The 20,358-nt window shown below is 44.6% G+C and overlaps 1 protein-coding gene and 1 non-coding gene across 2 annotated transcripts in view; one reads left to right on the top strand and one right to left on the bottom strand.

Moving 5' to 3' along the window:
• The window catches only part of Dcps (decapping enzyme, scavenger), a 50,496-nt gene that overhangs the window by 14,409 nt on the left and 15,729 nt on the right, over window positions 1–20,358 (top strand). The window lies entirely within an intron of this gene.
• Window positions 15,714–15,857, bottom strand: LOC115032019 (small nucleolar RNA SNORA48). The gene has a single exon (XR_003837667.1). It is a non-coding gene; the product is annotated as a small nucleolar RNA SNORA48 (small nucleolar RNA).

Here is a 20,358-nt window from a genome sequence, read left to right as displayed (position 1 = left end):
GTATTACAACATATTCTGTTGATCTTTGATTCTGAGAGCTTTTGTTTTGTTTTGTTTTTGTTCGGTGTCTACATTGAGCATTCCTATCTATTGCTCTGAGTTATCTGAGGCCATTTAGTTTAAAGTCTTCCATCATTCTTCTGCTCTGTGCACATGTTTTTCTCCCTGCTTCTTTGATTTCTTTTCACTCATTTCTTTTTGCTTGACCCCACCCTACCCCCAATGTTATACTGAAACTCTTGTGTTGAACACAACACTTCCAAGATTGAGGTTTTTTTTTTTTTTTTTCCCCCCCGAGACAGGGTTTCTCTGTGTAGTCCTTGGCTGTCCTGGAACTCACTCTGTAGACCAGGCTGGCCTCGGAACTCAGAAATCCTCCTGCCTCTGCCTCCCAAGTGCTGGGATTAAAGGCATGCGCCACCACACCCAGCTAAGATTGAATTTTTTTAGTTGTTTTACCTTCTCCATGTCTTTTCCTACTCTAGTTTGATACATAGTTTTCACTTTGTGTCCCAGGTGTTTTAGTGTGGGCACTCCTTTGGCATCAATATGTAAATTCTCTGGTTCTCTAGTTTCACTCTCACAGTATCTTGCTCTTGCTTTAGGAAAGCTAAATTGTGTTGGGTTTCTCTGACACACTAATTAGAGATGTTGTTTTTAAATTATCTCCTGACCCTGAAACTATTTCATTCCTCTGGGATCTGGTTCCCTTGTTTATCTTGGTCATTCTTCTTCAGGCTTCTGGTTTCCCTCAGTGTCTGGTGATGCACAGTAGCTCATTCATACTTAAAAGTGAAGCATTAGGTGCATATTCTTGAGGGCAGATGTTTGGGCTGCTAGCACAATGGTTGATCTCTTTCTACAGTAGGCCTCTGCCCTGAATGGGAAGCTCCTGTGGTACTCTGTAGTTGGGAGAGGGGCTTATTGGCTGTTAGACTGGGTTTCAGTGGCACAGTTTGACTGGTACTCTAAGTTCATGCTCCCAACTGAAGAATAATATGAGCTGGAGACCCTATCAGGCCTACAAAGCTTCAGATATTTAGTAGCTGGCTTTTTATAGAAGTTTGTCAACTTTTTCTCTAGTTCCTTGGTTTAATATTTTGGAGGCCAGCCCTCCTGTTTTCACCTGGCATTAGCTGCTTCCCCTGGGATGTGGCAGCGATGGAGCCAATTAGTGCACTTGTTCTGCAGACAGCCCTTAAGTTGATCTCAGTTTTCAGCTTCATTTCCCTTCCCATCCTCAGTAGCTGTTTCTCAGAACCCAGCTTTCCTCCTGGAAGATCTGATGATCTCTATGTAGCCTACTGACTGCCTATGTGGCAGCTTCCTCCTGCGCTGTCCTATATGTTCACACTGTGCTATTAGTTTCAAGGAATGAATTGGTCCCATTCCTCCTGACTCCCACCTCGTTCTTGGCAACCTTGTGGCTTTATTCATTTTACTGCCATTGCAGTGGACCTTTTTTGTTTATAAAGGCAGTGTCTCACTATGTAGCCCTGGCTGGGTTGGAACTCACAGATCCACTTGCTTCTGCCTCCTCAGTGCTGGGATTAAAGGTGTGTGCCACAACCTCTGGCCTATGTGGTAAGCTTTTTTTTTTTTTTTTTTTTTTTTTTGGTTTTTCGAGACAGGGTTTCTCTGTATAGCCCTGGCTGTCCTGGAACTCACTTTGTAGACCAGGCTGGCCTCGAACTCAGAAATCCGCCTGCCTCTGCCTCCCGAGTGCTGGGGTAAGCTTTTTTTTAATGACCAGGGAGTCACCATTAAATAGGAGTTGAGTGTCTCCCACATATGTCTACATTTGGTGGCTGAGGTTCCTGTAGATATCTGTAGCATAGAACGCAGCAAGTTGCCGGGCAGTGGCGCACGCCTTTAATCCCAGCACTTGGGAGGCAGAGGCAGGTGGATTTCTGAGTTCGAGACCAGCCTGGTCTACAGAGTGAGTTCCAAGGCAGCCAGGGCTGTACAGAGAAACCCTGTCTCAAAAACAAAAACAAACAAACAAACAAACAAAAAAGAACACAGCAAGTTACATCATTGAGAGCACACCAGAGAGAATCCAGACAGATGGAGACCTTAACATCTCCCTCACTCCTATGTACACATTCCTGGGTGCTCTTGTATAGTGGGTATGTGTACACACACATGACAAGAACCATGGACATCCACCTTTGTAAAAAGTACATTCCTTTGAGCTAGCATTTCCTCTTCCTGATATCTGGCTCAGACACAAGCTCATGTGTATGAATGAAGGGGTGAAAAATATTCAGTGCAGCATCATTTGTGATAGACCAAAACAAGAAGAGAACAACTTAAATGACCCTGTGAGGTCAGTAAAGCATGGTGTATGCATATCTTGGGCTACTCCACAGTAGTACAGAAAAGAGGGAGATCCAAGGGGACCCTGGGGAGCTCAGGTGATCACTTGTTCTTCAAGAGAACTGAATATGTGTATGCTCATATTAAGATAAACACATAAAAGCAAAGGCTGTGATGAGGACCATCTGATGAATGTTAGTATTGAAAAAACTGGGGCAGGACTGGTATGGTGGTATAAGCCTTTGATCCCAGCACTTGGATCTCTGAGTTTGAGGCAAGCTTGGTTTACAGTTCCAGGCCAGCTTAGGATATATAATGAAACCCTGTCTAAAAAAATAAGAAGAGGTAAAGGAATGGGGTTAGACATGTGAGTTCTTCAAGACTAGTGTTGTGATACTTGAATACATAGACAGTTTTTAGGTGCTAACTCATCAAGTAAGATGGGTGCAAATTAAAAAAAAAACCAAAATAATAATAAAGACCTGTCTGAGGCCTCTGCTGCTTCCTTTACAGCGTGCCTTTGACTCTGGTCAGGCGGAACCTATCAGTTAACCACTGAGTTTTGCATAGCTCCAAACCATGTGTGTTCCAGCTGAGATGACCCCTGAGTATCTCTAGCAGTGGTTCTCAACCTTTCTAATGCTGTAGCCTTTAATACAGTTTATTATGTTTTGGTGGACCCCCCCCCCATAAAATTATTTTTGTTGCTACTTTGTAACTGTAATTTTGCTACTGTTATGAATTGTAATATAAACATCTGATATGCAGGATATCTGATATACAGCCCCTGTGAAAGGGTCATTAGATCCCCAAAGGGGTCGAGACCCACATGAGTTAGGGAGCTGAGAACTGCTGCTCTAGGGTATGTATCAGTGAGGGACAGCCCTAGGAAATGTGTGTAGCCTCTTCTAGATGGGCAGAGTTTGATGCTGTGGAGGGCTGGAGGTAGACAGGGTTGCAATGCTGGTTTGTTGCTGTTTGTTTGTTCCCTTTGGTATTTCTCTGTAACAGTCCTGGCTGTCCTAGAACTCACTTTGTGCGATGCCAGCTTATTAGCAGGACTGACTGGAAGTGAGCTCTACTGAGCTGGTATCACTGCTTAAAGGTGACAGGTTTCTCTGTCTTTGCTCATGCGTTCTTTGCTGGTGTGTTTAGTTAACCTGAGTGTGCCAGGGCCCTTAGAGGGACAGCAGAAGATATTAAGCAGAATGATTCCAAGGTGGGAAAAACCCTGATACCCAACTCAAATTCTTGACCCAGGACCTGTGCCCCCTCTTCTGATGGTTTGACTCCCGTGTCTTCTACTGGCAACAGCAGTGGCCTCTCTTCTCAGCACACTCTTTAAAGGCTGGAGGAACCGTTTCATTCAGAGCACTTAGGAATGAGTAGATGGAGAGTAACGAGGAGTAGCCAGCACAGCGGGAACTGTGTGCTCTTCTCTGCCTTCCTCCGATGGGGACAAGGTCCCGAGGCTCTGAGCCTCCTTGCCCAGTGACAATGGGTGAAAGCTGATTGCTTGCAGCAAGTCCCATCACCACAAGTGATGGTGGCTGGTTCTGTGTTTATTCCTCACTCGTACGTCTAAGTAGGTCACAACCTAGAATTCCCAGCTTCTCTCTTGGGGAATTATCCGGTGCTTTGGCCTTCTTTCCCATGCCACAATGTCCAGGGGTGCTACATCAGGAATTGGCACCCAACGTTCCTCTGAGTGAAGCAAGCAAATACTTTGAATAGGAGAGCTAAAAGGAGTGCTGTCTTCTGGAGTGTTTGGCTCCTGTGGTCTGCTGTACTCACCTCCATAAGAAGCAGGTGAATTCTCAGCTCTAAGACCAGGGCTGTCATTCAACAGTTCTGCAATCTCACTATGAATCAGCTCTCTGACTTCTGAAGTGGAGCTTTTCAGAGAGCTCTTTGCCCCACTGCACCATTTGCTGTCCCCAAGACTACCATTCCAGCTACCAAATTTGCCTGGGGACCAGGAGACCTAGGGGTTTTGTTACCTGGTGCTGTCACATGCTTCCTTTGGAACTTAAGGTGTGGAGAAGTTGACTACAATCGTGCTGAGGGTTTTGCTAAAGTCAGCATCTGCCTCCCCTCTGTCTTCAGCAGCATCCTGAGTTTTTACAGAGACAGGTCATTAACAGCAGAAGCTTGCTGCAAGGATCTGACCCACCCTCCGCCACGCTAACCCTTCATGTGGAGGTCTGTTCAGGCCTCCCCTGAGTACTTCCACGGTGCAGGACAGTGACACCACACCAAAGCCTGTGACCAACAGCCAGCCTCCACTCCTCCCTCTGTCTCTCCAGCCAGGGAACATCCACAGAGGAAGAATGTGAATGCAGATCAAGTAGGTGGTCCTTCTACCTGCCTCTCCTGAAGGCTTTCTGTAGGAATCCTGTGACCCACTGCCCTGCTGGGCCTGCTGATTTGTGTGTTCCCTCACCTGGCTAGCTCTAGGAGGCCCTTGAAGTGGTAGGGATCGAACTCCAATCATGTTCCCTGCTCTTGCTTCTCTGTCCTCCCAGGGCCGCATCTGGGTCACATCAGTGGAAACTGGCTCATCAGAATGAAGGGAAAGCAAAAGCCACAGACAGAGACATTGAAATGACCTCATCCTGCTCCAGTCCGGGGCTTGGCTGGGGAAAGCTGCCTTGTTTGAACATGTGTGTAGGAAGGAGAGCAGACTGTCTGTGGTTTGTGTTTTCATGTTCATGTGCTGCAGCATTTTCCTGGGGATTTGGCTAAGCTGGCCTTGGCAGTGAGTGGCAGCAGCTGCTCTTAACTTTCTTCTGGAGAGCCCCGCTTCCCACCTCCAGGAACAGTTGGGTTTCTGTGTCCAGCTTGGAGAAAGAGGGGCTTTACTTACTGCAGAAGGCCTTGCAGGAGATCCACAGGTCTGCTAAAGTCAAGGTGGAGCCATCCTAATCAGAGCCTTATTTAGCCTGCTCATGTGAGCCACAGAGAGGAGGACTATGTGGGCTGCTGTTCAGCTGGAGTGCATCAGTGTGACCATCCCACTGCTAGAACATTCTTGTGGATAATGAGCTGCTGCCAGAGCCCAAGGGCTGGGAACACAACCACTTGGCTCTTCTTCTAAACTTCTCTACCCCATGCCTCCCTCCTCATGAGCTCATACTAGTGATGGGGAATGGGAGCGGGATGGGGAGCATGTGGCGCAAATGTTAAGTCACTCTGTGAACAGTCAGCTAGAGCAGGGTCCTCTCCAGTTCTACTCTGAATATTCTAGTGCCTGTTTTCCAGCCACAGCAGGCTACAGTCTACAGCTTACTATCCAGTCACACTGGCACCTCATGTCTGATAGCTTTAGTGACAGCTGTCTTTGTGTTTAGCAGTAGGGTTGGGACATTCGTGTTTCTATTATCTGATAGAGCTGCTTTTGGAAAACATGGCTATAGCACAGAAGATTATGGCCCTATGGAATGAGGAAGACTGCATTCCATAGAAAAGCCAGATCCCATATATTCTGACCCCAACCTCCACTTAATAGTGTGTGAGTGGCTCTGGGCAAATTGCTTAACCTCTCTAGGTCTGTTACATTTTTGGGGACATGTCTCACTATATAGCCTAGCTTGCCATGAACCTTGCTGTGCAGGCCAGGCCAGCCTTGAACTTGTAGTCCTGCTCCTACCTCTCAAGTGCTGGATTATAGGTGCACACTACCACTCCCTACATTTTTTTTTGTTATTACTATTTTTGTTTGTTTGGTTTTTGGTTTATTTTTGTTGTTGTTTTGAGACTGGGTCTTGCTGTATAGCCCAGCTGGCTTTGAATTTGCAATTCGGTGGCTGTTTAGAAGGATGGCTTATTTTTCTGTTTCTGATGTGTTATTTTTCCTCCAATGTATTTTTATATATAGTGATGCATTCTTGTTTTAGAAAATTGCAATAATAAAAATGACTTAAGATTTTGATTCTGTAAAAGTCTGCTGCTAGCAGGAGTGCCCTCTCTTCATGCTGGAGTATATTCTTCAGGCTCTTTGGTGCTATGCATATGCAGTTGTATGTACACACACTTCAAGTGCTTTGTAATGCATTCCTTCTTCTTTAGACTGTATCGATACTGGTCAGTTCTGTAGGTAGACTGTGGCCTAGCTACCAAAGCACCTGGATTCAACCTCTGTTGGGATGATAGCACACAACGAAGTCACTGCTTCTAGTGGTGGCACACGCCTGTGATCCCGGCACTCAAGGAGGCAGAGGCAGGCCATCTTTGAGATGGAGATCAGCCTGGTCTATAGAGCAACTTCCAGGATAGCCAGAACTATACAGAGAAACCCTATTTCAAAACAACAAACAAACAAAATTGCCTTATAGAACACATGAATGAACTAATCAAGTGGCAGTAAATAGCTTCAAAGAAAGATAAAGCATTGGGAAGAAGGCAAGACGGACATATAGGATTCTAGTTTCAAGGGGCAGTCAGAATGCTCAACCAAACATGGCCTATCAAGTTGCAGTTAAGTCTAGGCACCTCCCATGTATTAAGGTAGATGAGTCAACCCAGTATGAGGAAAAGAGTACCCAAAGCAGGCAAACAACATCCAGAAACAACCCCTGCTCCCACTGTTAGGAGTTCTATAAGAAGAGCAAGCTGTTTAACTGTAACACATATGTAGGGGGCCTAGGTCAATCCCATGCAGGTTTCAAACTTATCGAATCAGTCTCTGTGAAGTCCTGTGAGCCCAAGTTGGTTGATTCTGTGGGTTCTTGTGCTATCCTTGACCCCATCTGTAAGAACAATCCTTCCTCCCTTCTTCCACAGGATACCTTGAGCTACACCTAATGTTTGGTGGTGGGCCTCTGTGTCTGTTTCCATCTGTTTCTGGATGGAGACTCTCTGATGACAATTGGGTTAAACACCCATCTATGAGTATAGCAGAATATCATTAGGAATCATTGTCTATTCTAGGTCTCGGGCTATCCAGCCTCTGGGTCCTGGTCCTCCAGGCAGTGTCAGGGGTGGGTTCCCTCTCTTAGCATGGATCTCAAGCTGGACCAGTCATTGGCTGGCAACTCCCATAATTTCTATGCTACCTTTACCCCAGCACATCTTGTAGGTAGGACAAATTGTAGAAGTCTTGCCTGGTTATAGGAAATGGCCAGTTCAGGTTCTGTTTCCCTCAGTCCCAGGAGTCTTAGCTAGGGCCACCCTCATAGATCACTGGGAGTTCCCCCTCCCTACCACCTTTCCCTCCCTAGTTCCCTCCCTCTATCCATCCTGGATGTCTATTTTATTTCACCTTCCCAGTGAGATTCAAGCGTCCTCCCTTGACTCCCTTGTTATTTAGCTTCTTTGGGTCTGTGGATTGTAGTATGGTTATCCTGTATTTTCTGGCTAATAACAACTTATTAATGAGTACATATCGTGTTTGTCTTTCTGGGTGTGGGTTACCTCACTCAAGATGATCTTTTCTAGTTCTATACATTTGCCTGTAAACTTAATGATGTCATTGTTTTTAACAGCTGAATAATACTTCATTGTATAAATGTACCATTTTCTTTTTTCATTCTTCGGTTGAAGGACATCTGGGTTGTTTCCAGTTTCTGGCTATTACAAATAAAGCTGCTATGAATGTAGTTGAACAAGTGTCCTTGTGGTTTTGGGTGTATGACCAGGAATGGTGTGGATGGGTCTTGAGATAGATTGATTCTTAGTTTTCTGAGAAACCGTCATACTGGTTTCTAAATGGCTGTACAAGTTTGCATTCCCACCAGTAATGGAGGAATGTTTCTCTTGCTCCACAGTCATAACAGCTCATCTATAGCATGAGCTGTCACTTGTGCTTTTGATCTAAGCCACTCTGACAGGTGTAAGATGGAGTCTCAGAGTTGTTTTGATTTTCATTTCCCTGACAGCTAAGGATGTTGAACATTTCTTTAAGTGCTTCTCGGCCACTTGAGATTCTTCTGTTGAGAATTCTGTTTAGATCTATACCCCATTTTTAATTTGGTTTGTCAATGTCTAGTTTCTTGATTTCTTTATATATGTGTATTGGAAATTAGCCCTCTGTTAGATGGGGGGGTTGGTGAAGATCTTTTCCCGTCCTGTAGGCTGCCATTTTTCCTATTGATGACAGTGTCCTTTGCCTTACTTGCCTTACTTGCCAGATTTCCTGTTTTATGAGGTCCCATTTATTAATTGTTGATCTTACTGTCTGCACTATTGATGTTCTGTTTAGGAAGTTGTCTCCTGTGCCAACATGTTTAAGGATATTCCCTACTTTCTCTTCTATCATGTTCAGTGTTTTATGGTTGAGCCCTTTGATCAACTTGGACTTAGGTTTTGTGCAGGGGGATAGATAAGAACCTATTTGTATATTTCTACATGCTGACATCCAGCTAAACCAGCACCATTTGTTGAAAATGCTTAATTTTTTCCCATTGTATATTTTGGCTTCTTTGTCAAAAATCAAGTGTCTATAAGTGTGTGGATTCATGTCTGGGTCTTTGATTTGATTCCATTGATGAACCTGTGGTGGTTTGTATTTGCTTGGCCCAGAGAGTGGAACTCTTAGGAGGTGGAGCCTTGTTGGAGGAAGTGTATCACTGTGTTACCTAGCTGCCTCTAAGACAGTCTCTCCCAGATGCAGTTGGATCAAGATGTAGAACTCTTAGCTCCTTCTCCAGCACCATGTCTACCTGGATGCTCCTGTGCTTCCCACCATGATGATAATGAACTGAACCTCTGAAAATGTAAGCCAGCCCCAATTAAGTATTGTCCTTTATAAAAGTTGCTTTGGTCATGTCATGGTGTCTCTTTGGTAAAATGAGAATTTTTACTATGTTAATCCTACTGATCCATGAGCATGGGAGATCTTTCCATCTTCTGATATCTTCTCTAATTTCTTTCTTCAAAGACTTGGAGTTCATGTCATATAGACCTTTCACTTGCTTGGTTAGAATTACTCCAAGGTATTTTATATTATTAGTGACTATTGTGAAGGGTGTTGTTTCCCTGATTGCTTTCTCAGACCTTTTATCATTTGTAGATAGGAGGGCTACTGATTGTTGTTGTTGTTGTTGTTAATTAGTATCCAGCTACTTCCCTGAAGGTGTTTATCAGCTATAGGGGTTCTCCAGTAGAATTTTGGGGATTGCTTATACATAGTATCACATCTTCTGAAAATAGGGATATTTTGACTTCCTCCTTTTCCAATTTATATCCCCATGATCTCGTTTAGTTATATTATTGCTCTAGCTAGATCTTCAAGTACTATATTGAATAGACATGGAGAGGATGCACAGCCTTGTCTTATTCTTTATTTTAGTAGAATTGCTTTGAGTTTCTTTTCATTTAATTTTATATTGTTTATTGACTTCCTGAATATTGCCTTTATTTTGTTTAGGTAAGTCCCCTGTATCCCTGATCTCTGCAAGATTTTTATTAAAGGGGTGTTGGATTTTGTCAAAGGCTTTTCCAGCATTTAATGAGATGATCATGTTTTATTCCCTCCTTTCAGTTTGTTTATATGGTGAATTGAACTGATATTTTCATATATTGATTCATCCCTCCATCTGTGGGATGAAGCGTACTTCTTCAAGGTAGATGATCTTTTTGATGTGTTCTTGGATTTGATTTGCAAGTATTTTATTGACTATTTTTTGTCAATTTCTTCTATTGCTTCTTCTACAGCTGAGATTTTTCTCAACCACTGCTTGTATAGTGTTGTTGATGCTTGCGTCTGTAGTTCCTGTTCACTTGCCTAGATTTTCCATCTCCAGGATTCCCTCAGTTTATGTTTTCTTTACTGCTTCTATTTCCATTTTCAGATCTTGAACAGTTTTATTCATTTCCTTCATCTGTTTGTATTTTCCTGGATTTTTAAGAGGAATTCATTCATTTCCTCTTTAAGGACCTCTATCATCTTCATAAAATTGGATTTAAAGTCATTATCTTGTGCTTTAGCTGTGTTGGAGTATCCAGGGCTTGCTGTAGTAGGTTAGCTAGGCTACAGTGGTATCATATTGCCCTGCCTGTTGTTGATTGTGTTCTTACACTGGCTTCTAACCATCTGGGGTTCTTTGTGTGGCTTCCAATAAAGTAGGAGTCTCCTGCCTGAGTGCTGGGCTGGCCAGAATATGAGGGTGGGGCTGGGGAGCCTGTGGTGCTGTTGGTGGTGTCTTACTTGGGGTCCGTAGTTCTGGCATGGCCTCTGGTAAAGCAGAAGTCTTCTCCTGAAGTTATAGGCAGGATCTTTAACAACTTTTTAAAGTTTAAATTTTAAAAGAAATCATTGTGTCTGTGTGTCTGTGTCTGTGTGTGTCTGTGCATGTGTATTCAGGTACTGGCAGAGGTCAGAGGCATCATGTCCCTTGAAGCTGGAGATAGAGGTGGTTGTAAGCTGCCCAACATGGATGCAGGGAATCTAATTCTGGTCCCTTCTAGAATAGTATATGCTTTTAACCACCGAGCAATCCCTCCAGCTCCTCCAGATTTACTTTATTATTATCATACCTATTTATTTATTTTGAGCACAGGAAGGGTACTGGTCTGCCACGGCATACATGTAGAAGTCACAGTCCAGTCTCTTCTTCCATCATGTGGATTCTGGGACTCAATCTCAGGTCATCAGATGTGGCAGCAAGCATCCTTGCTCTCTGAGCCCTGTCTATATCCCTAGCCAAATTCCAAAGTGTGACAACAGAATAAGGATACTTTGAGATGTTCCAAGTTGCAGACTTATCTCTTTGTTCTACCACTGTAGAAGCAACTTGAGTTTGCCCAGTTATCTTTCTGTGTGGTCCCTGGGCCAGCAGGATCAGGCCACCTGGGAACTTGTTAGATGTACAGATTCCCTGGCTCTACCCCAGGCTTCACAAGTCAGGTGGCTGTGCTGCACATAGAAACCGTGAGTTTTTTGGCTGATTAATGTTCCTTGTTGGCATTCAACGTGCTGATGAAGATATCCAGCTTTACATACAGGAAAAGAAACATAAGCTTGTCGGGGTCCAGCCTCGACAGGGGATCAGAGTTCTCAACAGGAGGCAGGGATATCTGGAAGGCACATAATAAATACACATAAATATACACAGACTACTTTTTGCGTATAAGCTGACAGTCAGTTTTTTAAGGCTTAAAGTTGCTCTCTCTTCTCTCTCAGTCTCTGATCTCTTTCTCTCTGGCTCATAGCCTCGCAGCTTGAGGCTACACACGCTCTGCATTCTCCTGTGTGCTCTGCTTTCCTCCTATGTGCTTTTCTTTCCTTGAACTCTCATGCTCATACACACCTCTGTGCATTCCCCTTTCACTCTCACACACACACTTCACACACATCATATACACCACATATACTCTCCTTTCGCTCACACATACTCCACACACACCTCACATTCTCTCTTCACTCACTCTTCACATGCTTTTCTCATGCTTGCTCGCCTTTTTCTTGCCCCAGTCTTTTATTGATACTCCAAAAGCAGGTTAAAAAAAAAAAGACATTGTACATTCATTGCCAAATCAAATTCAAAAGAATAACCATGTCCCACAAAGAATCAAGAATTACAATTGTTCCCCAAACCTTCAAGCTTCCCTATTCCCAGGCCTATAGCCAAAATAATAATAATAATTGCTAACTTATCATTATTTAAACTTTAACTTATTATACTTCAGAGCTCAGAGCTCCAAGGCCAGCTACTTACATTTTCTTGTGAAGCTCTAGTGATAAATGACATGGGCAAAGCTGCCAGGCAGTGGCCAGAAAGAATCAAATTAACTCTTAACTCAGTAGTTCTGCTAGCTTTCTGCTTCTGCACATTGCAAACAGTGACTCTCCTAAGAGTCCCAGTGTTTGACTTAGTTTTACTAATATAAGATTTTACTTATTCTATACTTGCTTATCCAGGAACCACTCTCAAATGTTATGCAAAACTCATTTCTTAACTTCAGTAGTTTTTTTTTTTTTCTTTCTTTCTTGAGGTCCCAATGTTGACTCTATTTCATTTTCTAATAATTTCTTCAAACTTTCTTTGCAAGTCAAGCATTAATCTGGAACTGCCAATGTACAGTTATTGCATTGTTTCCAAGATGAGAGCACACAGAATGTACCTGGGCCATTAGGACTGTGCTATGCTGTGTCCCATGCCTCAATTTTTAGTTGTTTAAGAATCATTACATCAGCCGGGCAGTGGTGACTCATGCCTTTAATCCCAGCACTTGTGGGGCAGAGGCAGGGGGATTTATGAGTTTGCGGCCAGCCTGGTCTACAGAGTGAGTTCTAGGATAGCCAGGGTTACATAAAGAAACCCTTTCTTGAAAAAAAAAATCATTACATCAAGGAACATCTAGTTTCACAGAATTCACCAGAGCAGAAGGAGAAAGAAATAAGAAAGTCAGATATAGGGATGGAGAGATGGCTCAGTCAGTAAGAGCACTGACTGCAAAAGGTCCTGAGTTCAAATCCCAGCAACCACATGGTGGCTCACAACCACCCATAATGAGATCTGACGTCCTTTTCTGGTGTGCCTGAAGGCAGCTACGGTGTACTTATGTATACTAATAAATAAATGTTTTTTTTTTTTTTAAAGAAAGTCAGATATAATAGAATAATTATGCACACCAAGGCCAACTAAAAAGCAGTCGTGCACAAATGAAATCTATACAGCTGTTGTCCAGGGCTAAGGTTAGGAGAAATGGGAACAACTGTTTTTTACAAAGAGATGCTGTGGGTTACTGAGATGTCTCCATCCTGGCCTACTTCAGGCAGTCCCCGATGGTGGGTCCCCTGGAGGGATGTGTCTTCCGCTTCTCAGGGTCCTAGATGCCATCCTTTTCTACAAGGAACTGCTGTGGGCTTCTGAGATGTCTCCATCCCAGCCTACTGCAGGCAGTCCCTGTCATTGTATGCTGTTACCAGCATAAGCTAAGATGTCCCAGTTTACAAATTTGATGATTCTATACTGTTAACAATAGTAACAGGAGGTATTTTAATCCTTTTATTTGGGAAGCTGTTCAAAATATAATGTCTTCTTCCATTGACTAATAGAAATCAGCTTTAAAAACAATGAGTTGGGTTAGAGGTGATAGAATTCTTGTTTGGCATGCATGAGAGTCTGGGTTCATTCTCCAATACTTCTCCAGTATAGCAGAACAATAACAAGAATAACCAGCAGATGTGGTGCCACATGCCTGTAATCCTAATACTTGGAGGAAAGAGGCAAGAGAATCGCTTCGAGATTGAGACCAACCTGGCCAGGGCTTCATAGCAAGATTCTTTTCTCAAAATAATAATAATAATAATAATAATAATAATAATAATAATGATAAACAATAATAGTAATTTATTCTTATTTTAATGGTATATATACCTCTGGCTCCATGTATTTTTCAAAACAGGAATAATTTTAATGGTAGATACAGCATATCTGTGATGTAAATTTTGGTGCTAAAATTTGTTTTGTACCTGGCATGCTAGTGCACGCCTTTAATGCTAACTAACTAGAGGCAGGTGGCTCTCTGAGTTCAAGGCTAGCCTGGTTTACAAAGTGGGTTCCAGACCATCTAGAGCTATACAGTGAGATACTGTTTCCAAAAACAACAACAACAAAAGTTATATTAACTTATGCTAATTAGACAAACTAATGGGCTTCTTTAGGACATTCTTACACATGTATATAATGCATTCTTTTGTTGTTGTTAGCTTTTTATTCTTTGTGAGTTTCACATCATGCATCCCAGTCCTGTTCATCTTGCCATCCCTTCATATCCCTTCACCCTTAACAACCCCCCCCCCCAAATCACACAAACAAACAAAAATCAAAGCATAGGAAATATCTCATGGTGGAAGCTGTAGTGTGTCACAGTGTGTCCCACAGTACATCCCTCTTTACTTGCAAAATGTTCATTGCAATGAGTCTGGTTCAAGATCTCCAGCATTTGTGACACCATCAATATTGGCTCCTCATTGGGACTCCTCTCAGTTATCCTGTTGTTTTTCCATATTCCACAGCTTTGGGTCAGCCAGACTGCCCCTTTTACATGTCCCAACCTATTGTAGATGATTTAGATTTGGGTGTGGGCCATCTCAGAGCCCTGAATCTGGGCCTGTGTGAGATAGCTGAGCTGGTCAGCCGTCTTAGTTTCCCTTTTTCCTACCACCAGGGTGAGTTCTTCAGCACTGACTGCTTGGGTCAGGTCACCCAATGGCACCATCAGCAGGAGTCAAGGTCAGTTTTCCTGCTTTCCTGCCTTAAGGGCCAGCTCGCTGCACCCATACCTCCATAGCCAGCTCCACTGTTCTCTGTCAAGGCAGAGGGCTCACTTCCCCAAATGCTGCAGTCTTGGAAGGCTGGGCCAGTTCTACCATGCTCACATCTTTAGGGCTGGCTAACCTGTGTCTTCTCCATCAGGGCCATCTACAATGTGTTGTGCAGACAAGGTGCAGGGCCCACTCTCCTGAGTTCTACAGGGCTAGCTAGCCCTCTAGTTCTCATGTCCCCAAAGCCAGCTCTCCTGACTGCCGGAAGGTAGTGAGGGAGCAAGGGGAGGGCATCACCCCTGCACCCAAGCCACCTCACGGCAGACAAGTGGTGGGGTCAGCTTACTTGATCTCATGACCCTGGGGCCAGCTTTTCAGATTGCAGCAGGTGGTGGGGGTAGCTCGCTCTCACCCTTGGGGCTAGCTCACCTGCACCCCTTTGACCAGGGCCAGCCCTACTGTGCTGCCCAGGTGAGGTTCAGGGTCAGCTCTCCCGAGTATTGCTTCTGGTAAAGGGCAGGGCTAGCTCTCCCCAGCTCATGACCCCGTGGGCAGTTTTCCGGTCTGCCAGAAGTGGTGAGGGGTGGGGCATCACCTCTGTTCCCATGCCACCCACAGGAGACAAGTGGTGGGGTCAGCTTTCCCACACACGCTCTCTGGGCTGACTCACTCACACCCCTGTCACGACAGCCAGCTCCACTGTGCTGTCTGGTCAAGGTGCAGGGCCTGCTCTCCTGAGCACTGCAGCTATTGAGGAGCCGGAACAGTTTCGCACAGCCTCTGGACATCCACATGGTCCCTGGTGGCTGCCCCAACCACAGACCCAGCATGGTCCCCGGTGGTGCGGCTGGCCATTCACAACAAGCTACTCCTCTCTACCCTTGAGTCTCCAGTTCCATCTTTCTTCATAATGCTCAAGCTGTTCAACTTCTCAACTTCTCTTTCTCTCCCACCTGACCACCACATACTCGCACCTTGTGGTAGCTCCTGCTGCAGGTTGGCCACGAGGCTGGATCCTGGGTGGCATTGCCCATCTCTGCTAATATGGAGGCAAGTAGTGCCTTGTGGCCTGCCTGTGTTGTGTGCTGGAGGGCAGGTCTTTGGGTAGCATGGTGGCCCACAGGTTTCTGTATTCCTCCTCCCGTGCTCCCCTACCTGGATTGGATTTGATTTGATTAGATTTTTATGAGTCCTAGACATAAAACAGCTTTGGCTGCCAAGCCAGACATCAAGCCAGGATAAACAAAGGACTGCCATCTGCTCTGCCCCTGACTGATGTAAGAACACCACCACCAACAAGGTGTCTCTTTGCCCACTGCCAAGAGGGAATGTATTGTCTTAGATAGGGTTTCTGTTGCTGTGATAAAAACACCATGACCAAAAACAGGTTGGGGAGAAAAGGATTTCTTCAGCTTACACTTGAACAGTACTGTTCATCATCAGTGGAAGTCAGGACAGGAAACCAAACAGGGCAGGAACCAGGAACTGATGCAGAGGCCATAAAGAGATGCTGCTTACTGGCTTACTCCCCAAGGCTTTCTCAGCCTGCTTTATTATACAGCCAAGGACCGCTATCACCTGGGCCCTCCCTCGTCAATCACTAATTAAGAAAATGCCCCCACAGCTCGATCTTGTGGAGACCTTTTCTTAATTGAGGTTTCCTCTTTACAGATAACTCTAGTTTGTGTCAAGTTGACATAAAACTACCCAGCCCATGATTGTTGATCACATTACGCTTATTCTTTCTTTCTCCTCCTCCCTTCCCTTGGAGACATAAACAGTGATTACCCTCTCCTCATGCAGTCCTGACCGCAAGTCAAGGTGCAGAGTGAACTCTGGGGAACCAATGAGTGAGTTTATTGAGCAGACAGTGAAGGATACAGTCAGGAGTGTGGGGGACTTTAAAGTAGTCACACCGGAAGGTCCACACCTGGATGGTCACTCTCCCTTGGCTATGGATGGAGACCCTTCCCCATTCCCTTTCCATCTGTATCCTCTAGTTTTCCCAAAGACTCCAAGGCCGGCACAACTAGGACAGAGTTGCATACTTAACAGTGGTTGGAAGGGTGGCTGGACGCTTAGATAAGGATCCATGACTCCCTGTGCCCTCCTCCCAGGACAGAACTCAACACTCAGCAGAGCCCAGCTATAATGATCTTTGTTGAGTAAGCCCAGCCAAACTCCTAGAGATGATAGCGATTTGGCTCAGAGGATAGCCCTGTATTCTTCCACTTTAATGACTTTTAAGAAAAACCTAGATTCCCAAGGCTCCTATTTCCAGGTCTTCAGATGTGGGTACATGACCTGGAGTAACTGCAGAAACCAAGGAAAGTAAGAAGGGGACTATTGCTAGGGGTTTGGCAACAGAGATGTCCTCTAGCTCTGTGAGTATTGCTGCTGCAAAAGACATATTTTCATTTTTGTATTGGTTCCTGTCTTATTGAAACAGGGTCTTGCTATGATAGCCAGACTGGTCTAGAACTCATGATGATTTTCTTACCTTAGCCTCCAGAGGACCTGAGAGTACAAGCATGTGCTACTCGTGTGTGTGTGTGTGTGTGTGTGTGTGTGTGTGTGTGTGTGTGCGTGCGTGTGCATGCGCACATTCATGTATGTGTTTTACTGGGGATTGAATCCACAGTCTTTAGCATGTTGGATAAGCATACAACTACCAAGTCACATACTGAGCCACATATGGGCTTGTTTTACCCCCCTAGCCCCTCCAAGGTATTATTATGTAACCTCGGCTGGCCTGGAAATCCCTGTGTAGACCAGTCTGGCCTCAAACTCAGAGCTCTGCCTTTGCCTCCCCAGTGCCAGGATTAAAATTGTGTAATACCACATCCAGCCCTTAAGATTTGTTTTGTTTCTTAATTTTTATTACATTAAAATTTTTGTGCACATATTTGTCTATGTGGGGCTGTGGCCTGCTAGAAGGCATCATGGAAGTCAGAGACAACTTTGGGTTGGTTTTCGTGGGTCCCAGGAATGGAGCTCCAGAGAGGGGGTCATTGGGTACCCTTATTCACAGAGCCATCCTACACACTCTTATTTTTATTTTTTAAATTATGTGAATGTCTGTGGGGGGGGGGAGGGGTTGTGCATATTTGCTGGTGGGTTGAGATGAAGGCATCCAGTCCTGTGGAGTTACACACAGTTGTGAGTTGGCTGATATGGGTGCTGAGAACCAAACTGGCCCTCCACAAGAACAGAATGCGCTCTTAACTGCTGATCTCTCTCCAGCCCCCACCCCCTAGTTTTATCTTTTTAATGTCTGAATAGTATTCCTTTCTATGTGCTTTTAAATTCTGCCTACTGATTTACTCAGTAAGTTATTGTAGAAAACTGAAAATATCTGTATGCTTTTTCTAATGAAAATTCTAAGAAGTAATTTCAAAAGTAATGGCAACTTGAAGTTTAAAGACTACTGCTTCAGCCAAAAAGGAAATAATCACAAAAGCAGAAGACCACCTCTCCAGTTGCCCAGTTGCCGTCAAAGGGGAAGGCAGAGGCTCCAGGAAGACATATTCATTGCTCATGTGCCTGATGAGTTTCAATATGTCTGAAGAGTTATGTAAACAGGAAAGTGGGTTTTGAGATGCCCCTGGGTTTCAGTGTGCTGGGGTTTCCTTGTAATCCAGTTGAGGACTGTGTTAGCAGTGAGGGTGAGGCAGGGTATAGTTTTCATAGATAATCATTGAGTGGCCTGTGGGAGATATGCATTTGCGTCTCCTGTTCCCAGGCATATTTTTAACAGATGTTTGTGTGTTTATTGACCATTGACTCTTGACCAAACTCTTGATAAGATGATCTTAACGGAAAATTAATGATGTAAAAAGTAATTACTGGCTGGCAGCGGTGGCGCACACCTTTAATCCCGGCACTTGGGAGGCGGAGGCAGAGGCAGAGGCAGAGGCAGAGGCAGAGGCGCAGAGAGGCGCAGAGAGGCGCAGAGAGGCGCAGAGAGGCAGAGGCAGGCGGATTTCTGAGTTCGAGGCCAGCCTGGTCTACAGAGTAGTTCCAGGACAGCCAGGGCTACACAGAGAAACCCTGTCTTGGGAAAAAAAAAAAAGCAATTACTAATTTTGAACATTAGAAATTATGTTAACAAGGAAAAACAACAGTAGCATTGTATATCAGTTTATCAAACCCGAGATGTTGCTAAGGGAAGGGGCCTCTGAGAAGCATGCATGTTGCCAGACATGTATTTGTGTGTGCATATGCACTTGGTAGAGGACCAGTCGGAGATAAATCTTATCTTCCAGAAAGAGTAGCCAGTGCAGTGACAGCAAACCTCAAAAGTCAAGTGAGAATGAGAAAGCCAAAAAAGTGGCAAGGGGTTCCAGTGGTGGCTTTTTGGGACCAGAGGCCGGGGTTGGGGCAGGGAGGAGTGAGAAATGCAGAGCAAGTACCACCTGACTCACTCAGCTTCCACAAATTCCGCTTGAGTTCAAACTAAACAAAATTTAAGAAATGACAGGCAGGAGTCTTTGTGAGGAGTACCGTGGAATCGTTTATTATACTGTGAACATTCAAGGGGGTGGGTTTTGGGGGGAAATTTAAGGTTGTCCTGGTGTGATCTTTTAAAGGATGCCAGCAGGAGGGTGTGGTTGGGGAATTCCTTGTTGCTTCTCAAGCTACACAAACAGGAGGGGTTTGGGGTGGTAGGGTTGCTGCGGGGTATTGATGATGCCAAGCAGAGCAGGTGCTCCGTCAAGCCAACTCGCTTGGTGGCATTTGCCAGAGAGGCCTCCAAGCCATTTTGCCTAGTGGCTAGACAAGGCTTCCACTATGGTGGCTGGAGCCTCAGGCTTTTGTATCTGTGTCCTGTGTGTCCTGTGTCCTGTGTAAAATGGGATCATCGCGGTACCCAGTCACTTGGCTTGTGAGAAGCAAATGAGTTACTGCATTTACTGGCTTAACATGGGGTCTAGTTATGGACTCACGTTAGTGACTCAAGCCAGGGTTCTGAAGGATAGCGACACTTCTGTTTTGTTAAGCTCTTACTTTGAAACAGTGAAAGGACAGCAATAACACACATGTTCTAAGGAAATTAGTGGAGACAAATGAAGACTTCCGTCTCCCTTCCCCCTCCATTTAGATATAGTGCTCTGTGGATACAAGTATGGAAATAGACAAACTTAATTTTAGAAAATCTCACATTTGAAAATTTTATTCTTTTATTATGTTTAAGAGGAAGGGAGAGAGAGAGAGAGAATGTGTGTGTGTATGCAAATGTGGGTGCAGGTGCCTGCAGAGGCCAGAAGTGTTGGGTCTCACTGAAGATGGAGTTACAGGCAGTTCATTATTGACTGTGCCTATTTCCGTGTCCCATGTAAAGCAGGACTCTTGTCCCACATAGGATCCACTGCAACCCCCAGTTACATCCATTTACTCTCCTCTGGAGCAATTCCTCAGCCTTTTTTCCTCTTTTCTAGCTTTAACATTTGGGTTTTGTTTTGCTTATTGAGACAGGGTCTCCTTATATTGCACTGGCCTCCAAACCCTGGGCTCAGCCTCCCAAATGATGGACTGCAGGCATGCACCATTAGACCCTTAAAGCCGACCTCTTTGGCAGAGTAATAAAGCCACTCACGTTGGGAATGCTTTGGGGCTTGGTGTGCTGGGCTTTCCTTGTGATTGATTTGGAGTCTGCATTAGCAGTGAGGTTGAGGGGGCGTTGGTCCTGTGTAACTGTCGAGTGGCTGGAGAGAGAAACTGAGCTTGCACAGGGTCTCCTGTTCCCCAGCATATTTTTTGTTTTTTTGGTTTTTTTTTTTTTTTTTTTTTTGGTTTTTTTGTTTGTTTGTTTGTTTTGAGACAGGGTT

This window comes from Mus caroli, unplaced genomic scaffold (assembly GCF_978045245.1).
Source record: "Mus caroli unplaced genomic scaffold, Mus_caroli_1 scaffold_11, whole genome shotgun sequence".
In the NCBI taxonomy this organism is placed as follows: domain Eukaryota; kingdom Metazoa; phylum Chordata; class Mammalia; order Rodentia; family Muridae; genus Mus; species Mus caroli.
The sequence above is the reverse complement of the archived record's forward strand: the minus strand, read 5'-3'. Positions and strand labels throughout refer to the sequence as shown.